The sequence below is a fragment of the Pollachius pollachius genome (genome assembly GCF_949987615.1).
Source record: "Pollachius pollachius genome assembly, chromosome: 16".
NCBI classification, from domain to species: Eukaryota; Metazoa; Chordata; class Actinopteri; order Gadiformes; family Gadidae; genus Pollachius; species Pollachius pollachius.
In genome coordinates, this window is record NC_136949.1 from 16,619,827 (window position 1) to 16,635,936 (window position 16,110).

Consider the following 16,110-nt stretch of genomic DNA (forward strand, 5'->3'; position numbering starts at 1 on the left):
AGGGAGCACCTGCCTACTTTTGAGCTAACGTTATGTACATACGTTGAAAAAGATATCTTAATTAGACGGACTGCAACTAGTTTTTTTTTTGTTGTTATTTTTAAATTAAGTTGAGAAGGGAATACTTGAATAATCTTTAGAGGAAATGTAAGTAACTTCAAATCTGTTTGACTTAAAGTCTGTGTTGGAGGGTTAATTTTCAAACAGATTTGCGCAATATGCTTGTTGGTTATACACATTTAAGCTGTTATCTATTGTATTTGATGTTGTTTGGTATCACAAAATGGAACAGTTGTGATTGTGTCATGAGATTGGCTAGTAGTTGTTTATTGTTAGCTACATTAGCCTCTTTAGCAAACCAGCCCGAAAACAAACAACACAACTTTGCATTGTATTGCACGCACGGCAAGTCCATGCAATGTATAAATTGGTGACCATAATAAAGTAGCAATGTAATCAAGTGTGTAAGAGCATTTAAAATCAAACTTTAAAATGACCAACGTTGTACAAATACAAATAAAATAAATCTCTTCACGGCGCAACCACAATTCCGAAACTCGAAGACAAAAAGGGGGCGTGCATAAATGCCGCAAGAAAGCTGGGAGATCTTCGGCTTTTGACTCAGAAATCTGGCGTCCGAGGATTGAGGAACACACCATGAGACCATGGATCTATTAAAGGTCCCATGGCATGAAAATCTCACTTTATGAGGTTTTCTAACATAAATATGAGTTCCCCTAGCCTGCCTGTGGTCCCCCAGTGGCTAAAACTTGCGTTTGGTGTAAAACAAGCACTAGGTGTTCTGCTCGCCTTTGAAAAAACGGAGGCTCAAGCGCGCTGATTTGGAATGTGGTCCTATATGTCGTCATAAAGGATCTAAGCTCCTCCCCTTTCTCTGCCTTGCCCGCCCAGAGATTTGGCCCCGCCAATGAGACACAACCGTGCGAGTGCCACATGTTTGTGTGTGTGTGATTACACACACTGTAACGCAAGTGTTTTCTGTTGGTGTTATGGCACATAACACGTCGGTTCTTTGACGTCTCTTGTCTTTCCACAACGAGACTGTAGTTGGGGTTATCTCAGCCATGGTTGAGAAGGAATTGGGGAAAAGGAACTTTGGCTTTGACTCCCTGAAGTACATAAACTGCGACATGCTGCCTGCTGCGGGTTGCCGTGAGGCACCACAGCCATGAAGCACCACCGCCCGGCAGCGGGCAGCAGGCAACGCGCAGTTCAGTCAACTTCAGATTGATGTGGAAGTGGAAGAACCAGAGATGTTGGAGAACCCGATGAAGTCGTTTGTGATTCATAATATCGTCTGGAGGCGCACACAGCTTTTGGCCGTGATAATATCTATTATATGATATAGATATCTATGTATTATATGATATTATTTAGATATAGAGCTCCAGGACTGTAAAGCAAGTGTTGTACAGTTCCTTGTCATTTGGATAACCATTCTCTGTTGGTGTTATGGTGCATAACACGTCGGACTCCGTCTGGTATTTCCACAACGAGACTCGCAGTGGGGGTTATCTCAGCCATGGTTGAGAATGAATTGGGGGAACGGAACATTGGCTTTGACTCCCTGAAGTACATGAACCATGACATGGAGGTGAAAGGGATTGTTGGCCGCGAATGTCTCCTGCTTGAGCCCCGCTTCCCGCTGCCGAGGGACCACTGCCTCAGCGCTGCAGGAGGCGGTGGTGCCTAAGCGCTGACAGCTGCCGAGGCGGTGGTCCCTCAGCAGCGAGGCTCCGGTGGGAGACAACCGCGGTCAACAATCGCGGGCAACAATCCCTTTCTCCTCCATGTCGTGGTTCAGTCTACTTCAGATTGATGTGGGCGTGGAAGAACCAGAGACGTCGGAGAACCCGACGTGGTCGTTTGAGATTCATAATATCGTCTGGAGGCTCACACAGCTTTTGGCCGTGATAATATATATTATATGATATAGATATCTATGTATAATATGATATTATTTAGATATAGAGCTCCAGGACTCCTGTGTGTTATAGAATATTTACAGAACACGGCTTAAAGGCTGTGTGCGCCTCGCCATTGCGAGACGTCCACTGTAAACAGAGCGCATGGTACCGTGGCTGCAAGCTGCTCAGGGCCACACCCCCACCCTCCTCCTTGACCCGCCTCTCTCCACCTCATTTGCATTAAAGCTACAGACACCAAAATGGTGCATTTGGGGAAAGCTCAATGTGTGACTGGCTCGTAGTGGCTGTAATTCTGCACCACGGCTGAATTTCGGGAACGTCTTCAAATACTGTGTTTGGGGCCTACTAATATCTATATCAAAGCATCCATAAAGTAGCATGCCATGGGACCTTTAATGATTTACAATCAGACACAGACACTGTTTTTTCAATTAAACCAGAGGTTGATTGTATTGAGGAGGAGAGCAGTAGGGACCAAACAGGAAGTGGACAGGCACGGGTGGATGACTGTTCCGGGGCTGAGTGGGTGGATGGAAAAACTGGACGGACGGACAGGCAGGCAGCGCTACAGGCAGGAGGGATGGCAGACAGGTAGATGGTTGGCGAGCCTGAGGCGAGGAGAACACAGACATTACAAACAAGGAAAAACATGGAACACGGAACAAACTTAGATATATCGATCTCTCTGAAGCCGAGAATGAGTCTCTACCATGGTAGTTGAAATAACGATCTGGAAATGAGTGGGCGAAGAACCAGGGTTTATATGCGACGGAGATGGTGACTGGAGATGGACAGCAGGTGTGCATCTTCACCAGGGAAGACATTAAAGGTGACATATTATACCACCAGGTGTGAGTGTCATTAGGCTGGTAGACATCACAAGTCTACCAGCCTACCCACTGGACTCTAGCAAACGTTGCTCATCTATCCGTCATACATCTATGTGGACACGCCCGTCGCCCACTTGTGATGTCAGAAGAGGCAGATTTTCAAAACGGCTTGTAATTGCTAATCACACTCACACCTGGTGGTATAATATGTCACCTTTAAGGAAGTGCCTCGCCCATTGCACATACGTGAAACACCAAGAGGGGGAGACAGAGCAGAGAATTTGCTGGGTACGGCCTCGGCCGTAACGGTGGCATGTTTGGCTTTGGAAGCGTTCCTTGAACCTCTGGAGTCAGAAGCTTTGCATGCAGCACCATGGTCATTACATAGCATTACTCAGAGAGGGCCGCCTCTTTGTAAAGTACTCTCTCCTGATTTGATATAGTGGTAGAGAGATACCAGAAACACACTGTACATCGGGGTCGACCCCCAACTGTAAACTATCCCATATAAAGTTGGGAAAGTTATTTATAGCAGTACCGTACACAATGCAGTGTTTCAATCACAATTTGATTCTACTTGTTGTAACTGATGTTGAATACGTCATTTTGTTTTAAATCATATTTGAATATCCCACAAATAAGAACTCTCTGAATTACAGTGAACATGGGGAACTGAAGACATGATCACAGGAATGAGTCTTGTGTGTCTAGTGGTGAGGACCTGGCCTGGAGACGGTCAGCCAGCAGAAATCCCTCTATCATGCCATTGTTTGCTCAATATTTGAACAGAATTAAAAACTACCCTGCCCTAAACAATAGCAATATTATAGTGTAATTAAATTGAACATCTCACCTTTCTAAATGCTCTCAAAAGATTCAAATCGCTATTAAGAAGTGTATCCCTGTAGCTCTCCAACAGTGTTAAGCAGTTTAAGAAATGCAAGGCTCAATGGACCTCCGTTGTGGGTGTAATGTACATAGACTGGATATAAGACAGGTTAAACTGACTTATTATAGATTGTATATTATACTGATTCAACCGACTTTCCATATGTGTACATTGGTTGAAACTATCGCAGATTATTTTCACACCATCCCATAATTTTCCCTCTTGTAGTTTTTCTATATCTCATAGAAAAGCCTGTTTATTCAAAGAAAAGTGCATAGATATCATTAAATGCTTGTGCAATGTTTGTCACCAATCAAAATTAGTAATTCTGTTCACTTGTATTCGCTGTATCTAAGTTCACTAGTTTCTGACCTAGGTTTTCGGTTCCTTGTTTGTTAGTAGTTTTGTTTCCTTTTGTACTGTGCCTCCTGAGTCTGATCTCTGAATTTGGGTTCACCTCCCTGCACAATCCGTGACACACCCAGCCGTGACACAAATATAAGATATAGATATATGTACTGCAACGATGACCCCAAAACATTCTCTCTCTACTGGATAAAAACTCTTATTCTTCCTCCATTTCATATCCTCCTTTCCTCCCCCCCTCTCTCTATCTGTCACCTCCAGCAGCGTCTTTAGTATTTTATATTCACAGACTGTTCCGAGCCTTTCCGTGACACTTTGGGCCTTAAGCTGGTAAAACGAGTTAAACAATGTAAATTAGCCATGGGATGTAACAAGCTCACTGATTGGCTATCACCTGCTGTCATATGCAGACGTATGACATGTGTTTTTTTTTTTCAAGCACTTAAATGGAACTAAATGGAAGAAACACGGAATAACACAATAAATGCCATAATTAATTTGCCTGACTATGTCGACAGTAATGTTCCAGTTGACTACGACTATGCTCTGACGAGGTTGCTTCAGCTAAGGGAAAACTTGGAAGCATCCAGCGGCCATTTAGAGGACGCTGTTCGGGCCAAGTTTGATGAGGTGGAGCATTTAATTTGCCAAATTGGTAACATTTCAGAGATTCAGCCCTGTCTTGACAGACAAAGAGACCAGTTACAGCTGCAGATCTTCTTCGGAATCCCGCGCAGGGAGATTGCAAGACGTTTTGGTGTGTCTTTGAAAACTCTCCATCGCAGAATTGCCCTGTGGGAATTAAGGTAAGAAACGTCTAGTTGACTAGCTAGCTAAGGCTAACGACATCTAGCGCTATCTGCCACTCTATGTGGGTTGTTCTTCGAAAATATAATTTTCACTGACCGAGGAAAGACAGGACAAGCGGTGATAGCTACCTTTCCTGTTTTGTAGGCTTGGTCACTAGAGTACGCTTTGTTCGTATACAACATGGCAAATCCTGAGAAAGCATATTGAAATATAACATTACATTCAATTCCTGATAAATGTTAGGTGTAATGCTATGGAATCTTCAGGAGCTACATTTCTCAACAGCTGACTGTATTTTCATACTTAATACTTTGACAAAATAGTTTCAGCAGATATTGTTTATTTACCGTTTTTTTTTAACTGTGGTTCTAATAGTGTGCAACTTTCTGTGCACTCAGACGAGATGACTTGAATAACAGTATCAGTGATGAGGAGTTGGACGTGATTGTGTCTGACATTCATCGCCATTACCCCAGCGCTGGCTACAAGATGATATTGGGTCACTTGAGATCAAGGCAACTTTTTGTTCATGTGTTAATGTAACTCTTCTTTTATAGAGGGACGTGTGCTGGCATCATTAAGACGTGTGGATCCTCAAGGGGTACTGATGCGCAGGCTGTCACTACGAACCGAAGATGTTACTCTGTTCCAGCTCCCAACAGCCTTTGGCATATTGATGGCCACCATAAGCTTATGCGGTAGAACAGTTGCAATGCTTTCACAACTTCTGTTTATGGCAGTGAGATGACTAGATAGATCATGGTGTTTTTTGGTAGGAGGGTGTGAGTGCATGTGTAGTGTGGACTCTCTAACAACTCAGGAATCTCACTTGTTTCTAACTACTGAAGAGCAACAAGTTCACCAGTAGGCACTATTTACTATTTAGGTTCCCTGCCAATTAGTGAAATTCTTTATCCTATTTGATTACCTGTGTATTGTGTGTAATCTGCATTGTCTCAAACACCACTGGCCCAACAATGACAAAACATTGGTCCCCATAATCAACAATAAGGCATTGCATGTTTATTTGTTTCACAGAATTCCTACACAGTGTGTGCACAGTGAGTTTTACGAGACCTTGATCTGATCCAATTTTTCTAAAATCGCAATGTGCTTCTTAATTGGTTTGATCTGTTTCTTGCAAAAAAATCCTGAATCAATTGTTATGCTACGGCTTGGTATTTAGTTTTAAGAAACAGTGAGTCAAGGTGAGCAGTTAGCTTTTCTTTTGCACCAGATGCTATTTCATCCATATTGTCTTTATCTGAAGGGTGTTCTGCATCCTTATTATCTAAAAGGGATCTGCGTCATTCCTGGGGGATGAAATTTTCTGCAATTTCCTTGTTCAGTTATGGTCTTAATCTAAATGTTGTACTTTGCCACATCTTGTTTTCACATTGTGTGTGTTTCAATGCTACCTCTTCCAAAGTGGTTTAAAAGGAACTTCTTTTTCATATTTGTAGATGGCGAGTGGTTGTGCATGGTGGTATTGATGGGTTTTCACGGCTCATCCTTTACCTGACTGCAGCGACCAACAACAGAGCCCAAACTGTCCTGGAGAGGTTCCTGTCTGCAGTAGAGCAGTATGGTCTAGAGTCCGCTCGGATAAGGGAGGGGAAAACATTCTGGTTGCACGCTTCATGGTGACCAGTCGTGGACTCAATAGCAACTCTCACATTGCTTGAAGAAGTGTCCACAATCAGAGGTGCTTGTCAAACCAATAAAGTAATTAGATTAGTTATTATTATTATTATTGTTATTATTAGTTGAGTTTCTAGATATTTGCATTATAGTAATTGTTACGGCCACAACAAAAGAAACCATTGGCTCAACCTTGTGATCAGCAACATATACAGAGGACGCCATCCTGTGGATTAGTTGTGACACTTGTGGTCCTCCATACAAGTGCACTGAAGTCAGGTTAAATGTTTGACGTGGATATGCGCAGGACAGCTGACAGGTGATCATCAGTGAGAGAAGATCTGCATTCTGATTTGTTAAACTTCATCACTGAAAATGTTTGTTCACCTTTCCCTGGGCATATTAGCGCAGCAGAGTCCACCAAACACTCTTTCCCCTTCAGAAAATGGCTTACTTTTTTGGGCGATTTTGTGGGATATCACAAAGCTGGTCTTGGCTGCTGCATCCCTGGATGTGCAACGCTTGGTAAAACAGCCTTGTTGCTTTTGCAGTTTAGCTAGCAAAGCTTCAGATGTCTGTGCCCAATCTGCATCAGTCAAGTTGCCGTATTTCTCCGCGTGTTTAGTATTGTAGTGGCGAATCAAATTATAATCCTTTAACACAGCGACTGACTTCAGTGAAAAAATACGTCCATGTTTGGTTAAAAACTCAGCACTCTGACCTTTCTTTTTTTAGAATGAGCTGACATTTTTCAGGAATAACAGCCATTCAGGTCAGCGCTGAAGTCTCCTGTGAGCTCAGTTCGTGGCCAGTTCGTGGCCCCTGGACGGGGTACTTCTACTAATTTTAGTTGCGACTTGCACCCAGAGAAGAAGAAGTTGCTTACGCGTGCACAAAAAAAGCAACAACAAAAGTCGCCTTCATAATAAAATCAGTGCAGTTGTATTCCAATTATTATTATTTTTTTTTATACAATTATTTACATTTGATTGTGAACTCCCCACAGACCTCAAGCGGGCCGGTTAGAAAGCCCGGGTGCCGTACAATGGCCAGGTCTGCTCTAGATGATGCTCTAGCCCAAGGTGGCTATCACAAAAGCTAACCATTGCTGAAGTCGCAGAACCTTAACAATGTCAATATTTCACCTAGAAACACAATGTCAAACTTAAACCGTTACGTTATTACTTGTTACACTGGCACTGTAATGATTACTGAATTGGAAATGTTCTTGCTCCATTTGATGCAGTGTTTCCCCTATATGCACAACAACAAAATGCAATTTGCAAAGGCCAAAATATGCATATGTGAGTTTTTCAAAGGACATTTACTCAAAATCGATACAGTAAAATCACATGGTTCCGTGCAGGTGCGCCGCTAGCAATTGAAAACATCCGGGGCTTTAGCCCAGAGGTGGGGGGAACCGTCCTGCGTGCTGCGTGCAAAATCATGTCCTCTACAGCTGCCGTTTGCGATTGTCGATGCCGGTAATTTGTGACACAACAGTCACTGCCCTCTAGAGGATGTATTGCGTAACACCCATGACAACGGTGAAACCGGACGGAGGTATGAAGGGTAGTCCCGGAGACAACGTTTGGAACTGACGGACGAATTTCGTCCAGATCCGGAGGTATGAATCGGCCTTAACATTTGCTCCCGCGCCCCCTCCCTTCTCCGTTTGTTTCGTATATCTTAATTAATTAATTAAGGGCGCCACCAGAGGGCGCCCCAACACATAGTTTGCCTATGCCGAGCGCCGGTGTGGGTACCGGATTGACAGGGCTGCCAGATCGACTCGGGGTCCTAGATGCGCAATAATGACGCACCTCCTGTAGAAGCTGTCTTTTAAATGCGTGTTTCATTCATTCCCATGTTATTCCCAAGTATTGACAATTTCCTTTTGTTTTCTAATCTATGAATAATAATCTAATGTACAAAGATTGATCAGATAATATTTGTGGCTTTAGATTGATGGCTAACGTGAGCTAATAAACGTTGGGGGGGGGGGGGGGGGGGGCTTTCATCAATATAGGATTAGTTTTGTAAGCGATAATTACTCTAACATATGTGAAAACAAAAATATATGTGCAACCAAGCGTTTTATTGTTGCCTATACTTGGGTAATATAGGCAACAATATTACCCAAGTATAGGCAAGAGGGCAAGTATAGAAGAGGTCAAGTATATACTTGACCTCTTCTACAGGTGAAACGTCTCAAGGCATTAATACACGAGTCTGAATCAAGGGAGTTGGCGACTTCATGTGCACAGCTCTACTAGTCATGCAAGTGAATAGTACGCCGTAACTTTTCAATATGGTGCGTTCTCTTTTAATTTCAATAGGGCCAAAATAATCAACATCCACGTTGGTGAATGCTGGCAAATCCGGCTGGAGCCTTTCCTGTGGCAAGTCAGCCATCTTCTGCTTACCAGCTTTGGCTCTGTGCTGGCTGCAAACAACATACTGACCTATTATTTTTCCTTGCTGCAGAGTTACCTTTGATTATCCAGTATCTTCGGCAAAGCTCTGATAGAAGGTGGTTTCTTCCTCCATGTCCAGTCCTTTCATGCATGTGTCGTAGAATGAGCGTGGATATGTGACCATTTTTGGGGAGTAGGACGGGAAATTTGATCCCCTCCGGCATAGCTGCCCTACTCAGACGTCCTCCTACTCTGAGTACTCCATCCTTTAACACTGGGTCAAGTTTATAGAGGTTACTTGTCCTTTTAACTCCAAATGTTTCCATTCGCAAGGTTGCCATTTCCTGTTGGAAGCTTTGGTGTTGGATGTGTCAGATGAGTGCGTTCTCAGCCTTCTCTAGATCTTCCAGTGTAATGGTCTGTCCACCCATTGTGGCTTTGATACATGCCATCTTCTGGTCTATAACCTTGAGAACGCTTCGGGTAACCATGTTTGAGGTGCTGATAGAGGACTGCAAGCCAGCAGTTTCAAAGCTTCTGTTAGTTTTTGAATCCATGCTACTGCAATTTTCAACTTTCTCCAGCTGGATAAGTATGTGATCAGCTTGTCTGTAGGATTATCACTTCCTTTGACAATAACTGTACTTACAGTAGGGTTTCTCTTGACCTCTGGGTCATTGAAAGAGAGCTGGAGAGAGGTGGACTCAAGGGGAAACTGGGGCCAATCCTCTACTGACTTCCAGATTAGGTCTGGGCCGTTGATCCATCTCCTGTTCTCTAGATATTGACCAGCCTTTTGCCCCCTAGAGGCATCATCGGCCGGGTTGGCTTTTGTGTTAACATATCGCCATTGCGACATCTTTGTGGCCTCCCTAATGGTGGAGATCCTATTGGCAACAAATGTGTGGAACCTTGTATGCTCATTTGCTATGTACTTAAGTACCGATTGGCTGTCAGTCCAGAACATTGAGCTTTGCAGCTGCAGCTGTAACTCTGACCGCAGTACCTTTTCCACCCTAGTGGCCAGCACTGCAGCAGCGAGCTCCATCCTGGGAATTGTCATCTTCTTTAAGGGAGCCACTCTTGCCTTTCCCATCATGAATGCGACGTGGATAGTTTTCTTGTCATTCAATAGTCTTAAGTAGCTAACTGTTCCATATCCTTGCTCACTTGCATCTGAGAAGTGGTGGAGCTGTGCTTCTTTGTGAGGGCCAAAGTCATTTGGTTTGATACATCTACGGACCTTGAAATTAATGATTTGCTGGAGATCTACTGTCCATCTAATCCATCGCTCAAGGAACGCCTTGGGTACTTCCTCGTCCAAGTCGCAGTTAATGCTACATAGCTCCTATAGTAGCAGTTTAGCAGTAAGGGTGTAGGGTGCAAGGAACCCTAAGGGGTCGTAGATAGAGCTTACCATGGACAGTATCCCTCTCCGAGTGTGTGGCTGTGGCTTGATGGTGACATTGAATGTAAAGTTGTCATCCTCCACACACCATTGCACCTCAAGTGCTCTTTCAGTTGGGAGTCTATCTCTGTCCAGGTTAAGCTCTTTCACTTCTTTAGCTCGCTCTACTTTGTGATCGGAGGCAAGCACCTGACGGCTGTTAGTTATCCATTTGGAAAGGTGGAAACCTCCTTTTTGACAAGCAGCAGTTCTGTGATGAGCAGAATGGCATCCTTTTCTGAAGCTACAGACTTTAAGCAGTCGTCAACATAAAAGCTATTCAAGATTGTGTCAATCACTTCAGGTCTAAAGAGTTTTCTGTTATCCTCAGCTGTCCTTTTAAGTGCATAGTTTGCGCAGCTGGGTGATGACGCAGCCCCAAAGAGGTGCACAGTCATACAGTATTCGACAGAAGTAAGACTTACATCACCCCCAGGCCACCACAGGAATCTCAGGAAATCGACATCCTCTTTAGAAACTTTCACTTGGTAAAACATTGCTTTGATATCAGCCATCATTCCGATTGGCTCCTGGCGGAATCTGGTGAGTACCCCTATAAGACGATTAGTTAGGTCAGGACCTTGAAGTAGTTCGGAGTTGAGTGAGGTGCCCTCGAAAGATGCTCCACAGTCAAAAATAACTGAGTTTTCCTTTCTTAAGGTTGTACACCCCACGATGAGGTATGTACCAGACCTTTCCATCTTTACGCCTCAGCTGCCCCTGTGGCACTGCCTCAGCGTAGCCTTTGTCAATGACATCAGTGAGGAACTCCTTGTATTCCTCATGAAATGCCTGATTCCTTTTGATCTTTCTTTGTAGGTTTGAGAGCCGCTGCTCAGCAACATGGCGATTATCAGGCAGTGAGACTTCATCTCTTCTGAACGGTAACCTGAGACGGTAGTGTCCGTCCACAATCTTTGCTGAGTCTTCAGCAATCTCTATGAACTGTTTGTCTTCTATAGACATTCCTTTTTTGTCTTCAAATGATTTTTCAGTGAAGTCTGTATTGTGTTGTGAGACAAGAAGCTCATCTAGGTTAACCAATGAAATCCTATTGGCAGAGATGGATTGATTACTGTCACCCTTTTCTTTTCCTCCTCTTAGTGGACCATTAACCACCCAGCCTAGCAAGGTCTTTACTGCGTATGGACCCTCCTCTTGGCTGTTGATGATCTAGATCAGGGATTCCCAAAGTGTGGTGCGCGCACCCCTGGGGGTGTGCGAGCTGCCGCTAGGGGGTGCGCGAGATGAAAAATGTAATGGCTGTAAATAAACATTTCCTTTGTAAAATTTCAATGAAAAACTGTAATTTTAATTAATAAAAAAAATTAACTTCATTTATTTTTAAGTAGCCTAATATCACATGAGCAATGTTGTGTCGCTCTGTTTCAGCGCCGCTTTGATTCGGTCCTAGAAGTAGCCTATAACAGCAGTTGGAGCGGAGCGCGTTGCCAAGCAACTGCGTAAACAACTTAACTGTCGAACCAACTGCTGTATAATTTCAAATATGCGCACATAGTTTTTGGCCCCTACATTCATTATCGCAAATATGCTGAATTGGCTGAAGTCAGGAAAACTGTCAGGCGAGACATCTAAAGTAAAAGTTAGGGATGAAGGAGGAGAGGAACCAAGAGAGAGTGAAACATCGGAGGAAACAGAGGAGATAATTGGAGCGGATCCGGGAGAAGAAAACGAGACGGAGACACCAAATGATGAACGTGAGGACACCGCAAAGGAGGGAAGGCAATGGCAACAAGGCAAAAGAGGTGAAGAGGGTGAACACCAGACGGGGAAAAAAAGAAGGAAATATGATGAAAACTATCTGGGTCTTGGCTTCACTTGGATTGGTGATACAGACTGCCCTAAGCCGCAGTGCGTGGTGTGCAGTGAAGTGCTAGCAAACAGCTGCCTGAAGCCTTCTTATCTACGTCGCCACTTTCACACGAAGCACGCTAATTTAACTCAAAAGCCCCTTACATTTTTTAAATCAAAATTGGAGGAGTTGCAAAACAGCCAAAAACAACTGCAGTTTCATTCATATGTTGGGTCTAAACAAGACGCATTACGGGCTTCATATCTTGTCAGCTACAGAATTGCGAGAAAGGGGCTGCCTCACACAATTGCCGAAGACGTGTGCTTGCCAGCTGCCAAAGAGATGGTGGGATGCATGATTGGAGAGAAAGAAGCAAAAAAGTTAGACATGATTCCAGTATCCAATAACACTGTGTCGCGCCGCATCAATGCAATGTCTGAAGACATCCTGGCTACATTAGTCAGCCGTGTGAAAGAGAGCGAGTTTTACTCTCTGCAAGTAGATGAGTCTACAGATGTGGCAAATCTGGCCAATCTTCTGGTGTATGTCCGTTACCTTTTTGAAGGCACGGTACAAGAAGATTTTCTGTTCTGTCGGCCCCTTGCTACCCGAACAACAGGATTGGAAATCTTCAATTTAATTGATGGGTTTATGAGGACCAACGGCATCGACTGGACAGGCTGCGTGGGCATTTGCACTGACGGGGCAAAATCGATGACGGGGAAGCACACAGGGCTTATAGCTCATATCAGGAAAGTGTGTCCATCCATTCAATGGTTACACTGCAGTGTTCACAGGGAGGCCTTGGCAGCCAAAAACATGCCAGCTGATCTACTTGCAGTACTGAATGATGCCGTGAAACTGGTCAACTTCATTAAAGCTCGCCCGCTAAATTCAAGACTGTTCACGCTGTTATGCAACGAGATGGGCAGCGAACACAAAGCACTGCTGCTGCATACTGAAGTGCGTTGGTTGTCCCGCGGCAAAGTGTTGACAAGGCTTTTTGAACTGCGACACGAGCTTCAGCAGTTTTTTGAGGACAATCCATTTCATTTGGCTTCCAGTCTGCATGACGAAGACTTCCTGAAGAGGCTCGCCTATCTGGCGGACATATTTTCTGCTCTGAATGAACTGAACCTAAGTCTGCAGGGAGTCAGTGTAACCGTGTTCAACACACAAGACAAGATCGAAGCTACGATGAAGAAGCTACGCTTCTGGGCGAGCTGTGTGAGTGGGAACACGGTGTTCCCACTCACAGTAGTGTTCACAGTAGTGTTTCCCTACGCTTCATGAGTTCTTGGGGGAAAATGACGTGCACCTGGGTGAGCACGTGAAAAGCCTCATCATTGAACATCTCAACCAACTCGCCGAGCAGCTACGGAAATACTTCCCACCTATGGACACATCTCAAGCGTGGATTCGCAACCCGTTTGAAGTTTCCCTCCCGGTCCCCCAGCTGTCATTTCACGAGCAGGAACAGCTGATCGAGCTGTCATCTGACGGGGCTCTGCAGTTGCAGTTCAAAAAAAAGCCACTTGTCGATTTTTGGACTGAGTCAATGCCATCGTACACAGTCCTGGCAAAGAAGGCCTTGAGAGTGTTGATGCCCTTCGCTACAACGTATCTGTGCGAGGCTGGCTTCTCTGCTCTGACAGCAGTTAAGACTAAATATCGGCAAAGACTGGATGCTGTTGAGAAAGATTTGAGGCTTAAACTGTCTTCAATTGCGCCAAACATCGCAGAGCTTTGTGCCAAGATGCAGGCCCACCCGTCGCATTAATATGGGTAAGTATTTGGCCAAATGGTATTGATATTATTGCTACAAATATACTGGAAATACTCACACGCACACCCTCCCTGTTTCTCCCTCCCTCTCTCTCTCTCTCTCTCTCTCTCTCGCTCTCTCTCTCTCTCTCTCTCTCTCTCTCTCTCTCTCTCTCTCTCTCTCTCTCTCTCTCTCTCTCGCTGCAGGCTGAGCCAGCTGCGCTGCACTGAAAAATCCCCAGGATCCCGGTTTATTTTTTATTTTTTAATCTGTTCCTGAGCCATGCTCTTTGTTATTTATGTTGTGTGTAACTTATTGCAATTTCATTCAAATTACTGGCGTTCTAATGTTATTTCCATAACCTGTTGTATAATGACGGGGCTGTTAGCTCCACGGTCATTTAAACTTGCTGCAATTTGTGTTCAACGCGGCTCAAAAATATTATAACATGTTCACAACTTATCTGCTTTCTGCCTCTGATTATTTTTTCCCTTAGAAAGGGTCTCATATATGTCCATATTTCTGCATATTTTGGACCAAGGCCTAGTGCCCTCATCTTGAAAGTGTCATAGTTGGAATTGTTTGTACATAAATTGAATAAGTTGATAATAGTTCTATAATAAGTTAATGATATTTTTTACAACAAATACATGGGAGAGTTTCATGCAATCTTAATACTAAATATTTTAAGAAATTGAACCCCCCCCCCCCCCCCCCCCATCTATATGGCAATAAGGCCATGCCAGTTACAAAACAAAACATCCCAAACCCTGATGATCCCTGACACCACACTTTGGGAATCCCTGATCTAGATCATCAACAGCCAAGAGGAGGGTCCATACGCAGTAAAGACCTTGCTAGGCTGGGTGGTTAATGGTCCACTAAGAGGAGGAAAAGAAAAGGGTGACAGTAATCAATCCATCTCTGCCAATAGGATTTCATTGGTTAACCTAGATGAACCGCTGATCTAGATCATCAGGGTTTGGGATGTTTTGTTTTGTAACTGGCATGGCCTTCTGGATGTAAGCGTCTGGAAGAGCTATGAATGTATTGCCATATAGCTCGCTCACCTCCAGACCTGAGACTATATTACTTCTGACTGTCTTTTCTTGACCCATTGTACGGAAAAGGATGCTTGTTCCTTTTCCTCTGATGTTCAACTGGTGCATGAGTCGGTCTGTACAAAACGTGGCTGAGCTACCAGGGTCGAGGAATGCATACGTTTGTACTATCTTATTTCCTTTGCTAGATTTTACTTTAACAGGGATGATCAACAATAGACACTCCTCTTCACCGGCCCAAATATGCCTACATGCTTTCAGAGAAGCCTTCACACCAGTGTTTGATGTTACAGACTCCTCTGTGGGTCCTAGCGTTTTTCATTTCTTATTTGACCTATGTGAAGCACAGTTGGGTGGGTTCGATTGCACACTTTGCATAGCAGAGACACTTTGCAGAGACGCCTACTACAGTCTTTGCTCATGTGCCCTGGTATGAGACACCCAAAACAGATTCCCTTTTCCTTTAGGAAGCTGATCTTGTCTCTGTGCATTTTTCCTTTGAGTTGTGGACACATGTCCATTATGTGTCCGCTTGAACAGAACAGACAGACAGACAGATGAGATGGCTTGTGAGCTGCTATCCTGGGGCCGTGGTGGCTTTGAGTCTGCATTTATGTTCGCCACACACGTGGCAAAGCTGCTGGTGTATCTTGGCCTCTGTGGCTTTGTGACTATGGGTTCCTTTGACCTAGTGTTGTGATAATTGACAGATCGATCTTGAATGTTGCCGAAAACGGGGTCTGTTATGATCTTTACTTGTTTTTCAGTGAACTTGACTAGATCACTGAATCTTGCTTTGCTGTTCCGCCTTTCCTGTAGCTGAGTTCCTCCCTGAGTTTATATGGTAACTTGGTAACCAGAGACCTTAGATTGGAGGCTAAGTCACCCTCCATATATTCAATTTCCTCCATGGCATTACAGCACCCTCTGAGGTATAAGGCAAAGGCCTCTGATGCTTTAGAGTCCTGCAGTTTTATGGGGGACCAGGACAGGGCATTCTCTATATATGCGTTGGCGATTTTTAATTCATTGCCGAAATGCTCTTGGAGGAGGTCTTTGGCTTTCCTATAACCCCTCTCTGGATCCATATACATTTTCTGCGGATTCATCTTCCTTAAAATC